Source organism: Prionailurus viverrinus, chromosome D2, assembly GCF_022837055.1.
Source record: "Prionailurus viverrinus isolate Anna chromosome D2, UM_Priviv_1.0, whole genome shotgun sequence".
In the NCBI taxonomy this organism is placed as follows: domain Eukaryota; kingdom Metazoa; phylum Chordata; class Mammalia; order Carnivora; family Felidae; genus Prionailurus; species Prionailurus viverrinus.
Window position 1 is genome coordinate 31,845,730 of NC_062571.1, and position 16,564 is coordinate 31,862,293.

The 16,564-nt window shown below is 47.3% G+C and overlaps 1 protein-coding gene across 4 annotated transcripts in view; it reads right to left on the minus strand.

Annotated features, from left to right (window-relative positions):
* The window catches only part of LRRC20 (leucine rich repeat containing 20), a 117,808-nt gene that overhangs the window by 93,449 nt on the left and 7,795 nt on the right, over positions 1 to 16,564 (minus strand). The window lies entirely within an intron of this gene.

Genomic DNA, 16,564 nt, shown 5'->3' on the forward strand with positions numbered 1-16,564 from the left:
GTGTTATAGGAAAAGACAGACACACACAGGGGGAAGGACATGTGAATACAGAGGCAGAGATGGGAGTGATGTGCCTAGAAGCCAAGGAACCCCAAGGACTCTGTGGGCAAGGACCCGAAGGTAGGAAGAAGCAAGAAAGGAAGTAACTCTGCAGACATCTTGATTTTGGACTTCAAGCCTCCAGAACTATGAGAAAACATATTTCTTTTAAGTCACACAGTTTGTGGTAATTTGGAAACGAATACAATGGATGAGCAGGAATAAAGGGAAGGGGAGGAGAAATGCCTCCAAGGAAAGTCTTTCAACCTGAATGCCTTGTGTATGCAGGATCCTGTGTCTCAGGGTATGTCAAGAGCAAACAGACACAGACCCGCCTTCAAGGGGTTACCACTCAGGTGGATGCCTGAGTGGCCATGTTTTCTGACTCCTTCTCAGGAAGACTGTCTATGGAAGTCTTTCCCCAAACTCGTCATCACTCTATCCCTGCCACATACATACCAGGCACAAGATACAAATAATAATTGGATCAAGTCCTGTTCTGCCCAAGCCAAGATCCTCACTACTCTGGACAAAGCAACCCCGGCCACTTGTTTCACTTAAAACCACCCTTACAGGGCACCTGGCTGGCTCAGTCGGTAGACTATGCATCTCTTAATCTTGGGGTCAGGAATTCTAGTCCTATGTTGGGTATCATCATAAAGCTTACTTTAAAAAAAAAAAAGCCACCAGCCTTACATCTCTGGCCGATTTCCACACGTGGATGTCTACTCTTCCCTGCCAGGCCATACACAGATCTGAGATTGCCAGTGCGGTGCTTCTGTGCACATAGTAAGGTCTCAGTAAATGCCATTGGCTGATGGTCCCAGCCTAAGGCATCCCATATTCGTGCCTTATCATACTCAGTCCCATCTCCCAGGAGTTTCATCCTGGACCCTCCAACTCTACACGGGCAAGACTCCTGCCCAGCTCAAACACCACGTCTTCTGCACTTACTGCGCCATGCCCATTACTCTGCCATCTCTGCACCAGTCTTTTCTCCCAAGACTCTGCCTGATTTCAAATCAACCAGAGCTTGGCACACGGTAAGTGCTTGTATCAGTCAGCACTTTGTTTTCCTGTCTAATAAAGCACCGCAACAGGCAGAAGTATCTTAAAGCAATAAATATTAATTTAGTTCCTGATTTTACAGGTCAGCATTTTAGGTTGGGCTCAGCCGGGCAGTTCTTCTGGTCTCAGCTGGATTCCCTGATGCATCCGGGGAGAGTAGCTAGGCAGCCAGAGGCCTCTGCTTCTGGGGAGATGGTTCACTCTCAACTGAGGTAACTGGGCCACAGGTCTCTCATCCACCAGCAGGCTAGCCCAGGCTGGTTAACACACAGCCACGTGGTTCCCAGAGCAAGAGTGGAATCATGCAAGGAAGGTCTCTGGAGGTCTAGGCTCAAAACTGGCATAAACAACACTTCCATAGTCGTATTGACTAAACCGAGTCACAAGTCCAACCCAGGTTCAAGGGCAGGGAAATAGACTCCATCTTCTGATAGCCGGAGCAGCAATGTCCCGTTGCAAGGAACATGGTTACAGGGGCAGGTAGAGAATCAAGGCTAGTTTTGCATTCTACTGCAGTGCTCAATAAATATTCCCATGATACCCAGCACACAGTGGGTGCTCAGTCAATATCGATCGGCAGCGCTAAGATTTTCAATCGTGATGTTTACTGATCTCATTCAACACAGCGAATTGGTAAAATGTTATCTCTCACTCACAAGATATCCATTGCCACCTTCAGTTTCAGCATAACAAATGAGAGGGTCGAGGCTGGGCAAGGGAAAGCCCCACTGAAGCTTCTCAGTTAAGAAGTTCAGCTGGCCCCAAACAGGCTCCTGCTCCCAAACAGAGCATCTTTGGAGGTCTGGGCCCCATAGAGACCTGGTCCAAGTGTGGTCACCCAGATGGAAGCCATACACCTTCACCTGTAAACAGAGAGAGGCTTGGGTATTTGCCAGAGCTCAAAAACGGCCCAGTGGCTTTCCTGAAAGCCTCCCAGCTGCCTGCCAGATAGGAAACCTCTTGTGCAATGGCAAATCGTTATCTGGCTATTTCCTGAGGGGGTGCCCCTTGCTCAGCAGGATAAATTCTCAGCGTACCTGTGGACACTATCCTGTGGCCAAAGCCAGCAGCTCAACTCCAATGACTAAGAGCCCTAATGGGGGACCACTTCCCATCAAGAAATTACTACAATCAATGCCAAGTAGGATGAATCCTAACCCAATACGACTAGTGTCCTTATAAAAAGGGGAAATTTGGACACAAACAAATATGCATAAAGGGAAGACAATGTGAAGAGACACAGGGAGAAGAGGGACATCTACAGGCCAAGGATTGAGGCCTGGAACAGATCTCCTCTCAGCCCTCAGCAGGAACCAGCCCCGCCAACATGTTGATTTCACACTTCCCGGCCTCCAGAGCTGTGAGACAACTGTGGTACTTTGTTACAGCAGCCCTAGAAAACCAATACAAGACCTTTAATGTCTCCTTCTCCAGCCGGTTCTCCTCATCTTTGTCTTTATTGTACACCCCTTGAGGGAAAAGTACATTTAGGTAGGAACAAAACCTGAAGTCCCATTGACCTGTGTGAGCCAGAGCCTGTGTATCATCCTGTGCCTTCCTGAGTCCTCCACGGTGGGCCATGCCCCTGCCTGGAGCTGAGTTAGCAACAGGCAGGAACTGGAGGTCCCAACACATCACTATCATCCTAAGCGGAAGAGCAGTTCACCCAGACCCTCTTCCAGAAGTTTCAGCCTGGTCGGAGGTACCCACCGTGGGGACCCCTCCAGGACTGCAAGGTTTGCAAAGAGGAGCAGGAAGCAGTCACTTCCCTCAGGACACAAGCACTCTGCCTGACAAGTACGATTTGTACAAAACGTGACTTTATTTTTTTTGGTGTTTATTTATTTTTTTGTTTTTGAAGGAGAGAGAGACAGAGTGTGAGGGGGGAGGGGCAGAGAGAGAGGGAGACGCAGAATCCGAAGCAGGCCCCAGGCTCTGAGCACAGAGCCTGACACGGGGGCACGAATTCACAAGCAGTGAGATCATGCTCTGAGCCGAAGTCAGATGCTTAACTGACTGAGCCACTCAGGTGCCCCCCAAAAGTGACTTTAATAAAGTGTTTCTCAAGCTTCAGCTGTGGCCGATATTTGCTTTCCCTGAACCCACCCGCCTGGTAGTGAACTTGAGCCAGCTGTACAGACTCAGAGAGTTCATTGTGCACATTCCTTTCCAGCTCTGCACTCAGTGGTGCCACCTTCATTATTGGAAATTGTATGATGGGAGGGTTTATACCATGGGAGTCAGCACACGCTCTAAATTGGGACTTTTTTTCTTGGAGAGGTGGTTTACCAGCGCACGATACTACGATTTACTTTTTTCCCCTTTAAATTGACTCATGTTTTAATGTTTATTTTAAAAGAAAACTTCGTATCCTTACTACACATGGAAAGTAGTATCATTTGTCATAGATAGAGAGTAACCAGAAAAATAAATATGGTTAAGTCAGTTATATCCCAATAAAACTGGAAAAACATGTTACATATAATGAAATGACTGAAATGACATAGCATTATTGTTGCCTGCTGACGGCCTGCTCCAGAGGCTGTTCTCTTTGTTATAAAAGGAGGCCAGCAGGTGCTAGGGAGAGAGTAAAGACGCGGCAGTGCGTTGGTTAATTCACAATGATTGGACGAAATTTAAAAAGGGAATCCCTCTCTCAAAGCAGTGCTCCTGGACCTCCAAGAGTACAGCTCCCACCTTGGGAAAGACTGTCCTATTACAATGGAGAACTGGGGGTTCAGCGATATCAAGTAAAGTGTTTCAGGGGAAGGCTGCTCCCAATTTTCCCACCAACCACAGGAAAATATTCCCCTTGAAGAAGTCTTAAAGGATGAGCTGAATTCCAGTAGGCACAGAAGGCCAAGAAGGGCACGCTGGTAGGCTGTTGGTGGAGGGGCCTCAGTGAGGACAGACTGGGACCTTTGCTCTACGTGGTCTCTTACGACCCAGGGGACCAGCTCAGTCTAAAAGACAAGCCCATGGTGAAAGCACCTTTCAAGCCTCTGCCTAGTGGCACAAACTTTCCATTACCTCATTAGCCAAAACATGGCCAAGCACAGAGACAATATGGCAGGCCACTAAGGGAGTAGATACAGAGAGGAGTAAACACATTGCAACCGTAACTGCAACCATCCCCCCTCCCCCCCCCCCCCCCAGCACGTAATGGAAAGCTTTGATAACCTACAAGCAAGGTAGTGACCTGATTAGAGAGGCACTCTGGGAGGAAGGAACAGAGCGTGGGATGATGTGAAATAATAACAACAACAACAACAGCTTATACCTAAATGGGATATAGTTTAGACCTAAACAGTTTATACCTAAAATGTCACTTTTTCCACCAGGCACTTTGTGTTATCTATTCTGTCTTAAACACACACACACACACACACACACACACACACACACACACACACGTTAGCAGCCCCATTTTAAAGATGAGGAAACTGTAATCCCTATCAAAATAACCCCAGCATTCTTCACAGAGCTAGAAAAAATAATGCTAAAATTTGTATGGAACCAGAAAAGACCCCAAACAGCCAAAGAAATCTTGAAAAAGAAAACCAGGGGCACCTGGGTGGCGCAGTCGGTTAAGCGTCCGACTTCAGCCAGGTCACGATCTCGCGGTCGGTGAGTTCGAGCCTCGTGTCGGGCTCTGGGCTGATGGCTCAGAGCCTGGAGCCTGTTTCGGATTCTGTGTCTCCCTCTCTCTCTGCCCCTCGCCCGTTCATGCTCTGTCTCTCTCTGTCCCAAAAATAAATAAACGTTGAAAAAAAAAATTAAAAAAAAAAAAAGAAAACCAAAGCAGGAGGCATCACAGTCCTGGACTTCAAGCTGTATTACAAAGCAGTAATCATCAAGACAGTATGGTACTGGCACAAGAACAGACACTCAGATCAACGGAACAGATCAGAGGACCCAGAAATGGGCCCACAAATGTATGGCCAACTAACCTTCCACAAAGCAGGAAAGCATATCCAATGGAATAAAGACAGTCTCTTCCGCAAATGGTGTTGGGAAAACTGGACAGTAACATGCAGAGAAATGACACTGGACCACTTTCTTACACCATACAAAAAAATAAACTCAAAATGAATGAAAGACCTAAATGTAAGACAGAAGCCATCAAAATCCTAGAGGAGAAAACAGGCAACAACCTCTGTGACCTCGGCTGCAGCAACTTCTTACATGACGTGTCTCTAGAGGCAAGGGTAACTAACAAAAGCAAAAATGAATTATTGGGACCTCATCAAGATAAGAACCTTCTGCACAGCGAAGGAAACAATCAACAAAACTAAAAGGCAACCAACAGAACGAGAAAAGATATTTGCAAACGACATATCAGGGGTTAGTATCCAAAATCTATAAAGAACTTATCAAACTCAACACCCAAAAAACAAATAATCCAGTGAAGAAATGAGAAGACATGAATAGACACTTTTCCAAACAAGACATCCAGATGGCCAACGGACACATGAAAAAATGCTCAACATCACTCATCATCATGGAAATATAAATCAAAACCACAATGAGATAACCACCTCATACCAATCAGAATGGCTAACATTCACAACTCAGGACACAACAGATGTTTGCTAGGATGCAGAGAAAGAGGAACCCTTTTGCACTGCTGGTGGGAATGCAAACTGGTGTAGCCACTCTGGAAAACGGTATGGAGGTTCCTCAAAAGGTTACAAATAGAACTACCCTATGACCGAGCAATTGCACTACTAGGTATTTATCCAAAGGACACAAAAATGCTGATTTGAAGGGGCATATGCATCCCAATGTTTACAGCAGCACTATCAACAATAGCCAAATTATGCAAAGAGCCCAAATGTCCACAGGCTGATGAACGGATAAAGAAAATGTGCTGGGCATATATATATATATATAGAGAGAGAGATATACAGATACATAACATCTAAATGTTATATAGATAGATAAATAGATAGATAGATAGATATAGATATACACATATAGATATACACATATATATATACCCACATATATATAAAATATACATATATAATTTAATATTACTCAGCCATCAAAAATAATGAAATCTTACCATTTGCAACAACATGGATGGACCTAAAGTGTATTATGCTAAGCAAAATAAGTCAGTGAGAGAAAGACAAATATCCTATGATTTCACTCACATGTGGAATGTAAGAAACAAAACTGATGAACAAGGGGAAGGGAAGCAAAGATAAGATAAAAACAGAGAGGGAGACAAACCATAAGAGACCCTTAATACAGAGAACAAACTGAGGGTTGCTGGCGGGTTGTTGGGTGGGGGTATATGTAAGTGATGAATCATTAAATTCTCTTCCTGAAATCATTATTACACTATAGGTTAACTAACTTGGATTTCAATTTTTAAAAATAATCATAATAAAAATTAAAAAAAAAATTTTAAAGTCATCTTGAGCAAAACCAAAACGAAATAAATAAGTAAAGAGGAGGAAACTAAGGCACAGAGCAGTTAAAGAGCTTGTCCGAGGTCACACGGTGGTAGAATTCAAATTCAACCTCCGGTAGCCCAACTCCACAGTCTGCTTGTATAGTGACCAAACTCTGGAAGGGCCCATGTGAGATGGTGGTCCACGTGAGGAAGACAAGGACCTGATGTAAGGTAGCTGTCGAGAGAACAGAAAAGGGACAGATTCAGGACATGCTTTCAAGAGAGACTGGGCAGCACTTGGTAAGGATGTGGAGATGAAGGAGAAAAGTGTGTGGGCGAGAGCTGAGGTGTGGGGGACCAGGCTATGCCCTGTACAGAACAAAGGACATGCGGTCTAGGGGTAAATAAAGATGAGGGAGATTCAGGGGACATTGAGAAGCACATCCATTGGGGGCTGTCCAACAAGGTCTTGGAGATAGAGTCAGGAGGTCCAGAGACAGACCAGGGCTGGAGCTCAGGAGGCAGTCTCACCAGTCCAAGGCCCTGGTCGAAAGCATGTGACAGGAGAAGAACCCTCAGAGACAAAGAGGGTGGCCCCAATGAAGCTATAGCTTCTGGCAGTCCTGGACTGGGGAGTGGTGCCAGAGGCTCCCAGGGTACAGAATTTAAGGAGCCACTCACTCTCCACTGCCAATCCCACACTTGCACAGCCTCAAAGTACCTCTTTAGGTGGGGCCTTGCCCTAGTCCCGCCCCTAACTCCTGGGTCCTAGTGAGAAACCGAAAGCCAGAGACAGGCCTGCTATGTGACTTGGGAACAAAGCACATGTAAGACATGTCACAGTGAGGGCACCACCCCCCCCCCCACACACACTGCACACTGCATTAAAGGTACTATGTCTGCAAATACACATGGGATGCCCCCACTTTATTCTCAGGGGGTACATCAAGTAGGGTACAGCTAGGCTGCTGTTAAGAAAGACCCAAAAATACTTCCACTGAAATAAAATACCTGTTTCTGTCTCTCCTGAAACCGGTGACCTAGGGAAGGTTGACAGGCCTGCTCCAAAGGTCATCTAAAAACCAGATGGCCAGTTCCTGCGTCATCCTCAGTATGCTTCTTCCACCTCTGGGTCCCAGGCTGCTCCTGGAGTTGGAACATTTCTGAGCTGGCAGGAATGAGAAAAGAAAATGTCCGGAGCAAGCCACTTTGCCTTTAAGGAGATGACCCGAATGTTTCATGCATCGCTTTTGTTCACATCCCACGGCCCTGGCTTGCTCATGGGACCACACCTCACTGCATGGGAGGCTGGGGTAAATACAGTCCATGGCTGAGGGGTCATATGCTGAACTAAAACTTGTGAATTGTATTATGAAAAAGAAGAAGCTGAAAATGGATACTGGGGAACAACTAGTGTCTCTAACAGAGGGAGGTTTGAGGTAGGGGTTCCTACAATTCAGTAGGTGGGGACTAAGCCAAAGAAATAAACGCTGGGGTGCTGGGCTCAGTTGGTTGGATGTCTGACTCTTGATTTCAGCTCAGGTCATGATCTCACGGTTCCTGGGTTCAAGCCCATGTCAGGCTCCGTGCTGATAGTGCGGAGCCTGCTTGGGATTCTTTCTCTCCCTCCCTCTCTGCACCCCCCTGCTCGTGCTCACTCTCTCACTCTCTCTCAAAATAAATAAATAGGGGCGCCTGGGTGGCGCCATCGGTTAAGCGTCCGACTTCAGCTCAGGTCACGATCTCGCGGCCCGTGAGTTTGAGCCCCGCGTCGGGCTCTGGGCTGATGGCTCAGAGCCTGGAGCCTGTTTCCGTTTCTGTGTCTCCCTTTCTCTCTGCCCCTCGCCCGTTCATGCTCTGTCTCTCTCTGTCCCAAAAATAAATAAACATTGAAAAAAAAATTTAAAAAAAAATAAATAAACTTTAAAAAAGGAATAAATCTTGTTTTTCATGCGCAGACTACTGGGGCCCAAGAAAATATGATCCATAAATACAGATTTTGTGTCTATCTTACAAGCTACTTATAGTCTACTTACAAGCTACTTGAGGGAAGGGCAGAGACTGATTGTGGAAGTAGCCTCTAAATGGCACAGGGCTGGAGAGCCTACGTGCTTAGGGAGTGTTTATTAACCAACTGTTTGTGTATCAACAGACCAGGAAATGCATCCTTTCTCTGCACTCTTTCTTATGGATCAGCTTTTCTTGTCTCTGACTCCCCAGGATATTGGCTGATGCAATAGGTGGCCATTCCAAATTCTGCTGCCTTCTTTCTTCTCAGTCAATTGAATCCCATTTTGTTTGGGGCAGCACTATGTCAATGAAATACTTACTTTCTCTGTCTCTCTTGAAACCAGAGGAAGCCATATGTCATGGTCTGCCTGACCCTACTGTCTTAGAGCTGCCATAACACGGTACCACAGACTGGGTAGCTTAACCAGTGGACATTTCTTGTCTCACAGACCTGCAGAGTGTTGGTAGGACGGGTTCCTTTCGAGGGTTGAGGGGAGGCTCTGCTCCAGGCCTCTCTCCTCGGCCTGTAGATGGCCACCTTCTTCCATTGTTTCCTTACGTGGCCTTCCCTCTGTGCGTGTCTGTCTCTGTCCAAATTTCCCTGGTGTTTACACAGACACCGGTCTTACTGGATTAGGACGAACTCTAACAACGTCTTTTTACCTTGGCTGATTCTTTAAAGATGCAATCCCCAAATAAGGTCACTTTCGGAGGTACTGATGCTTAGAATACCAACGTATCCTTTTTGGAAGGACACCCATGACAGCAGTGGAATAAAAACAGAAATCAACTGGGGGTATTCGGGAAAGTATTTACTTTCCTGATTAGACAACTTTCTTCCGGCCTTGAATGTGACTACGATAGTTCTCTGACTGTGACAGGGGCCCTGAACCAACTCCAGCAACCTCAAGGCTCTGGACACCTGCTTACATGGCTTTTATTCAGGATTTTGAGGACATTTTCCTCTTATCTGCAGCTGAATGCATTTCTAACCAACCCAGCATCTCCCTGGACAGCTGTTAGTTCCTCTGCATCTGTTAGGGGACATTCAGAACCTTTATATGAGAACTTCCCATTCACCTATCTTCCCATGTCTTATTCTACAACTCATGTAACTTCCAGAGCAATGGCGAGACACGGGCACACATCCTCTACCGAAATGCCTGAAGAGGCTGGGCTTTGAAGAGATGCAATATTGGAACCGAATGGGCCGCAGAGAACCAAAGAGCTGAACCACAAGTGTATCCGAAGCAGTAAGACCAGCGGGGTGGACAGGAAAGGGAAGTGGAGGCAGAGGAAAAAGCAGACAGGTCCAGTAACGCTTCCTACTGCGGCGAGTAGGGAAGGGGCTTTTCCAGGATTAGTGACATAGCGGAGCCTAGAGAAAATCCCAAGGGAACTTCCTCCGTTGCTGACATATGATAGTGTAAAAGCAGAGGCTGGATGGACACTGGAGAACACCTAGCTCAGGTTTAATAAACTCGGATGCTTCTAGAGTCCAGGCAGTAGCATGAGCAGGCAAAGCCGCAGGGGGAGACCACGGAGAACAGGCCACTGGATGCAGCAGCTCTCAGTCAGCAACCCGTCTGGATCCTGCGCTCTGGGCCCAGAATTGCTAAATCGGATTTCTCCAGAAAAGCTAGACGTCCATTTTCTTATGTTGAACTCTCCAGCTCTTTAATATTGGAAACTCGTTAACAACTTTGAACCACATATGAGCCAAACGGAATGCATCTGTGAGCTAGACGTGGTCACCAGAGTGCCACCTCTGGTCCAGCCCCATGTCACACGCAAAGCAGTAGACCACACTACAGTATCCTTGCCTTGAGTGCCTCCAATGACACAGCGTTCATTAAAAATCCACTAAACCCCACAATCCACTTCTCTCCTGCAGCTTTAGAAGGAGCAAAGACCTCTTCCTCGGTACCTCTATTGCACCTTTCCCTTTGGCTGTTAAAATAATGCCATACGGAGGCAACAGGCACGTCAGAGTCTTTCAGGCTCTCCATATTGGATTAAGAGGCAGAGGAGATAGAAATGCTGGATGAACCTGAACATTTAGGAGGCAGAAAAGGTAGGTCATGGGACTGACTAGAGCTGAGGAGTGAGGAAAAGAGGAATTGGAGTCTGATCTTTAGTCTCTGGCCGGAGTGAGCAGAAGATGATGGTCTCATGTTCCGGGAAAGGGCAGGCGGGAGCGGGGAGGATGTGGAGAGGGAGGAGGGGGCAGACGGCAGGCTCGACTTACAAGATGTACAGTTAGAGGTGCCTGAGGGACACCGAGGCAGCAGTTAGATATCTGGGCTGGGAGTTCAGTGAGGAATCTGGACCGAAGCTATAGGTTTGGCAGCCCGCAGTGAATGCTTGGAGCATAAAGGAGTTGGGGGAGCTTAATGGACAGAGGTGTGGGGTGAGAAGGGAAGGGGACCAACAGCAAAACCTGGAGAACATCAACATTTCCATGAGGGCAGAAGAGTAGCCGATGGCAGATAAAGACCGCAAAGGAGACTCCAGGAAGGGACAGAAGGAAGCAGAAGGGACCAGTGTCCAGAAACTCAAAGGAGGAGAAAGGGCGGAGAAAAAGAGAACAGTCAGACGGGGACCAAAACGTGTCTGCTGGATGGGACATCAAAGCAGCTTCTGAGCTACTGCAGGGTGGAGGCCTCACTGAGGCGACTGAAGAGTGAATAAACGGAAATGACAGCATGATAAGCCAGCAAGTGTAGACAATCCGGAAGCTTGGCTGGTAGGTAGGGAGGAAAACACGGCCGTAGCGAGGAAGGGCCTTGGGCCCCAGAGAGGGGTGTTTAAAGCTGTAGAGACTTGGGCACGTTTAAACTTGGATGCACCCGAGGAGACAGGAAAAATCCCGTCGAAGATACAGGAGAACACAAGACTAAATTCTGAGGCTCCTCAACCTTATTTTTACAACATAGAGTAGAGCCTTCTGGATAACTCCATGTCTTAATCTTCTCAGCTTTCCATAACAAAAATATCATAGATTGGCGGGCTGAAACAACGGAAGTTTGTTGTTTTATAGTCCTGGAAGCTGGGAAGTTCAAGAGGAAGGTGCCAGTTGATTTGGTTTCTGGTGAGGTCTCTCTTCCTGACAGTAGATGGACACCTTCTCACTCTATCTTCACATAGCAGAGAGAAAGTTCTGGTATCTCTTCCTCTTCTTATAAAGGCACCAGCCCTATGGATTAAAGCCTTACCCCTATGACCTCTTTTAACCTTGGTTACCTCCTTCTAGGTTTCATCTCCAAGTATAGTCACCCCATCTCCAAATACAACATGTGCCTGAGGTTAGAACTTCAACATATGGATTGGGGGGAAAGGGGACACATCCAGCACCTCGCGCCACATACTCGTCCATTTATCTATTATGGGAGCAGGCTATTTGGCATTGCGTGGGCCTTCCCGAACTGCCAAAGTGAAGCTCCCTTTGCTTGACCTGCCCCTCTTTTCTCCCCCTGTGTTTTCCATCCTCAAAGCAGAAACTCAAAGGGACAGCATTGTTAAGAGAGTTGCCTGGTGATCAAAATACAAAATGTTCTTCTGAAAGAAGGAAGGAGTCTGAAACTTCCAAGAGAAACACACTCATGCCAAGCCCTGGGGGTGGCTCAGTGTGACTGCTGTACGGAACATTATTCCCACCACGGATGCCCCGACATACAAGGTTAGCTTCCGTTGTCCAGATAAGTCATGACAAAAGTGAGTTTTTAGGATGCCATTATCTGCTTTCCCCCGAGTTTAACCACTGCACAATCCCCATCTCTCACTGCACTCATCCTGACTCCTCCTGATAAATTTTTATTTATTCACCAGATGGTTACTGAGCACACTCATGTGCCAGGCACCATGCTAGTCTGTGGGGAGAAGCAGAGACCATGATAGACTGCTTTCATGGATCTTACAGTCTAGCGGAGGGGCACATAGTAATTGATCACACAACTACACCTGGACAGGTCATGTGCAGGCGAGGCATACAGTGACCTGAGAGTCTCTAACAGGAGACTGGGCCTTGGCAGAGAGGGATGGGAAGGCTGCCCTGAGAAAAGGCATCTGAGGGGGATGGGGATGAAAAGGAATGAGTAGAAGTCAGCTAGATTAATATTAAAGAATACATTGGTTTTCTACGCCGCATACAGAAAATAGTAGCACATTTATATAGTTTCCTTGTTTTAAACAAAATCTTCGTGACTTAATGCATTTATTATCTCTCAGTTCCTGTGGGTCAGGAGTCCTGGCATGGCTTAGCTGGATCTTCTGCAAAGTTGTAATCAAGGTGTGATGCAGGGGCTGCATTCTCACATGGAGGCTTGACTGGGGCAGGAACCACTACCAAGCTCATTCAGGCTTTGGCAGATTCATTTTCTTGTCACAGCAGAACTCATAGAAGCCTGCTCCTTCAAAGCCAGTGAGAGCAAGAGTGAGAGAGGCAGGGGTGAGGTGGGGGGCTCTAAAGTGAGTCTGTTAGCATGATGGAGTCTTACATTAATCACAGGAGTGACATTCCATAGCCTTTGCTACATTCTGTTGGTTAGAAACAAGTCACAGGTTCCCCCCCAGTCAAGAGTGTGAAGGCCAGGAGGTGAACATCATGGGGGTCACCTTAAAATCTGTTCACCACAGAGAACAACCAGGCAAAGGGAACAGCACATGCAAAAGCACACGGGAGGGAGTGTGGTCCATGTGAGGAACAGGAGCACAGAAAATGAGAGGGAGAAACGTAGGGGCTGATGCCAGACCATGGAAGGCCTCGCTCAAGATTCTAAGAATAATAGGAAGCCATGGAAGGGACGGTGGTGATGTAATCCAACATACGCTGGCAGTCGGTGCTACCCCAGGGCTTCTGAGCTGAATTCAGAGTGGATGGATGAATAACCCCACGCAAATCCAGCCAGAAGGCCTGGGTGCAAGGAGCTGTCACCAAGGCAGGTGAGTCCCAGAGCTAGATGGAAGCTCCATTAGCTTTGCCCTTGTTTACCGCCGAACCCAGAGTCGGGACCATACCAGCATCTGGGGTACATACTTCTGAGTGAATTAATTGATGGAGAGATGGAAGTCAGGTACCTTGTCTAGAACCCACGTGGAGAATAAGATTCCCGGAGTCAGACTCTTTACCCTGAATCTGACAGCGCCTACCTCGTCATTATGAAAGGGTTCCCCCTGAAAACCCTGGGCTCCACCCAAGAGAGAGCAGGAGCTCCTCGGGGCAGAGTACTTCTTGCTTCAACATGGCAAGCACCCACTCTTGGCTCTCGGGCTCTGTACGCCATGTGCCTTGCCTTTGGGCTATGGCGGGCACAGGGCATGGCGCCCCATTCGCTGTTTGGGTGACAGTACCTTTCCATTTCAAAAGATGTGGTGAGGCATTAAGTGTACTGCCTTCTTTCCCCCTGCAGGGAATCCAGGGAGGGCTGTACCCAGGAAGAATCTTCCACTTAATATTGGAATGGGGAGGGAGCAAGGCAGGAGCTCCAGGTGTTGAGTTGTAGCAAACAGGCAGGTAATGCACCGGCTTGGGTGGAGGACTTTATTACGCTGCAGTGACCCTGAACAAACCAAACCTCGTTCTCTGAAGGCGACAACTACAAGCTTCTGTTGGCATCACCCGACAAGACCTCCAAAAGAGGTTCCCAAAAGAGGAGATGCTGAGACTGAAATATGGCCCCTCTGGCATACCCAACAGTCACACATGCTGCTATGCCTCCTGCCCCTCTTTTTCCAGCCTCGTGGCCCCTGGAACCCTCTTGGATCAGATTGGTGCCTAACCACCATTCTCATTGGCTGAACCGTGGCTGGGCCTGACGTGTAATCCTCAGAAGAGCACTCTGTGAATGAGGGGTTCGTCCTCCCATCTTTCAGATGACAGAATAGCTTCAAAGTTCATGATCATATAAGAAGCAGGGGGGAAAGCCAGCATTTGAATCAAGGCATGTCAAAGCCTAGGCACAGTAGACTGTTCCCAACCGCGGCAAGAGGCTAGAGAATTTCTAGATATATAGCAGGTGACCTTGGGCAAGTTAGCTTCTCTAAGGCTGCTCCCTCATCTGTAAAACATGCATAATAATATCTACCTTGTATGGCAGTTGGGAATACAGAGATAAGATCCCTAGAAGGTCTAGTACAGCACCTGACTCAGCCTGCATGCCTACAAAATTATCTATGATTGTTATCACCTTCTGAACACATTCTGTCTCTTATGTTTCAGGAGCTCAGGAAATGGATGCTGTTCATTGCCCAGTGAATTCAGAAATGTGACGATAAAGAATGGGAACCCGGGGCGCCTGGGTGGCGCAGTCGGTTGAGCGTCCGACTTCAGCCAGGTCACGATCTCGCGGTCCGGGAGTTCGAGCCCCGCGTCGGGCTCTGGGCTGATGGCTCGGAGCCTGGAGCCTGTTTCCGATTCTGTGTCTCCCTCTCTCTCTGCCCCTCCCCCATTCATGCTCTGTCTCTCTCTGTCCCCAAAATAAATAAACATTGAAAAAAAAAAGAATGGGAACCCAAGGGACATCTTGCCCTCTTTACAATGCAGGAAGCCACAGGGGCAGGAGAAAATGCACATGATGGCCAGCCAGAAGCAGGAACGCTAGTCCCAGCTCCCTGGCCTCTCAGAGAAGTCATAACCTCTTTGAGCCTCAGTTTCTTTATCTGTAAAACGTAGGTGAGAATAATAAGCAGCTTGCCTCCATCGCGGGGCTATGGCTCAGCTTAAGTGAAATAATGGTCCAAAAGTGCTTTGTAAAGTGGAAAAGTGTTATCCAAAGATAAGGGGTGATTATCCTTATGGTGATACAGATCTTGTATGGATGGCCTCATTACAGGAGGTGGGGCCAGCCTCCCTCCACCCTTGGGAGAGACAGAACTAGAGGGAACAGAGGCACCAGATAAATGTAGGGAGAAGGAATGAGTTTTGGAAAGCCACGGTGGCTAACCACAATAATAGACTACAGGGAGGGTATCCCTGGGTCAGAGACACCCAGGCCATTTCCATTTTTTTTTTTTTTGCAACTTCGATTATATTATCAAATGTTAAACATTCCAAGAAAGAGCTGCCGAAATGTGGTATATTTTGCATGTTTCATCAATAATTTGCATGGTCAATGGCAGTAACTCAGGTATGGACCTAGGGGTCCTGTATCTGGCCAGCGGCGGGGGGGGGGGGGAGGGTCACAATTGCACTGCAGCTTTCCAATCCCAACTATCTAGATAACCTCATTCAGAGATAATACCCAACTAGTACATTTGAGGCCACATGAGACTCTCCTAGTCCCCCATGGTAGGCTCTGGGGGGAAGAGGCAGAGATATCTTTAAATTCTCATCTGACAAACAGACTGTGGTATGTCCATAAGTGGACTATTACTCTGCCATAAAAAGGAACGGACTACTCATACAAGCAAAACATTGTGATGCATGAAGAAGCGAGACATTAAATAATACATACGGTATGATTCCACGTATATAAAGTTTTAGAACACAGTTAATCAGCAGCCACAGGAAGCAGATCAGTGATTGCCTGGGGTTTGGGCTTTGACAGGGGCATGGCTGATTGCAAAAAGGTTCAGGGGTACTTCTGGGTATGATGAAATATTCTACATTTGATTGTGGTGGTGTTCACAAGAATGGAAACATTTGACCAAACTCATAAGCAAGCATACTTGAGAAGGGAGCATGTCAATTACACCATCGCTCAACTGAGAAACAAAAGTTCTCATCTGAATAGGGCCACGCCAGACCAATGTGCCCACAACTATGTCTGCTGTTTTATCTCTCAGCTTCCACAAAAGGTTTTTCAGGTCAGTTCAGCACATACGGACCACAGGCTGCTTCTGAGCCAGGCCCCGTGGGATTTGAGGCAAGGACGTTCTTATCCTTGTAGAGTTAGCAGTTCTGCAGGGGACCAGATACAGAAGCAGACAATGCTCCTGCACAAGGTCGGTACAAGTGACCTCAGTGTGCACAGGGACCTGCCAGAGCTCAGAGGCAGGGTGCCAACCCTGGCTGGGGAAAGTCCAGGAAGGTCGACCTAAATGGAG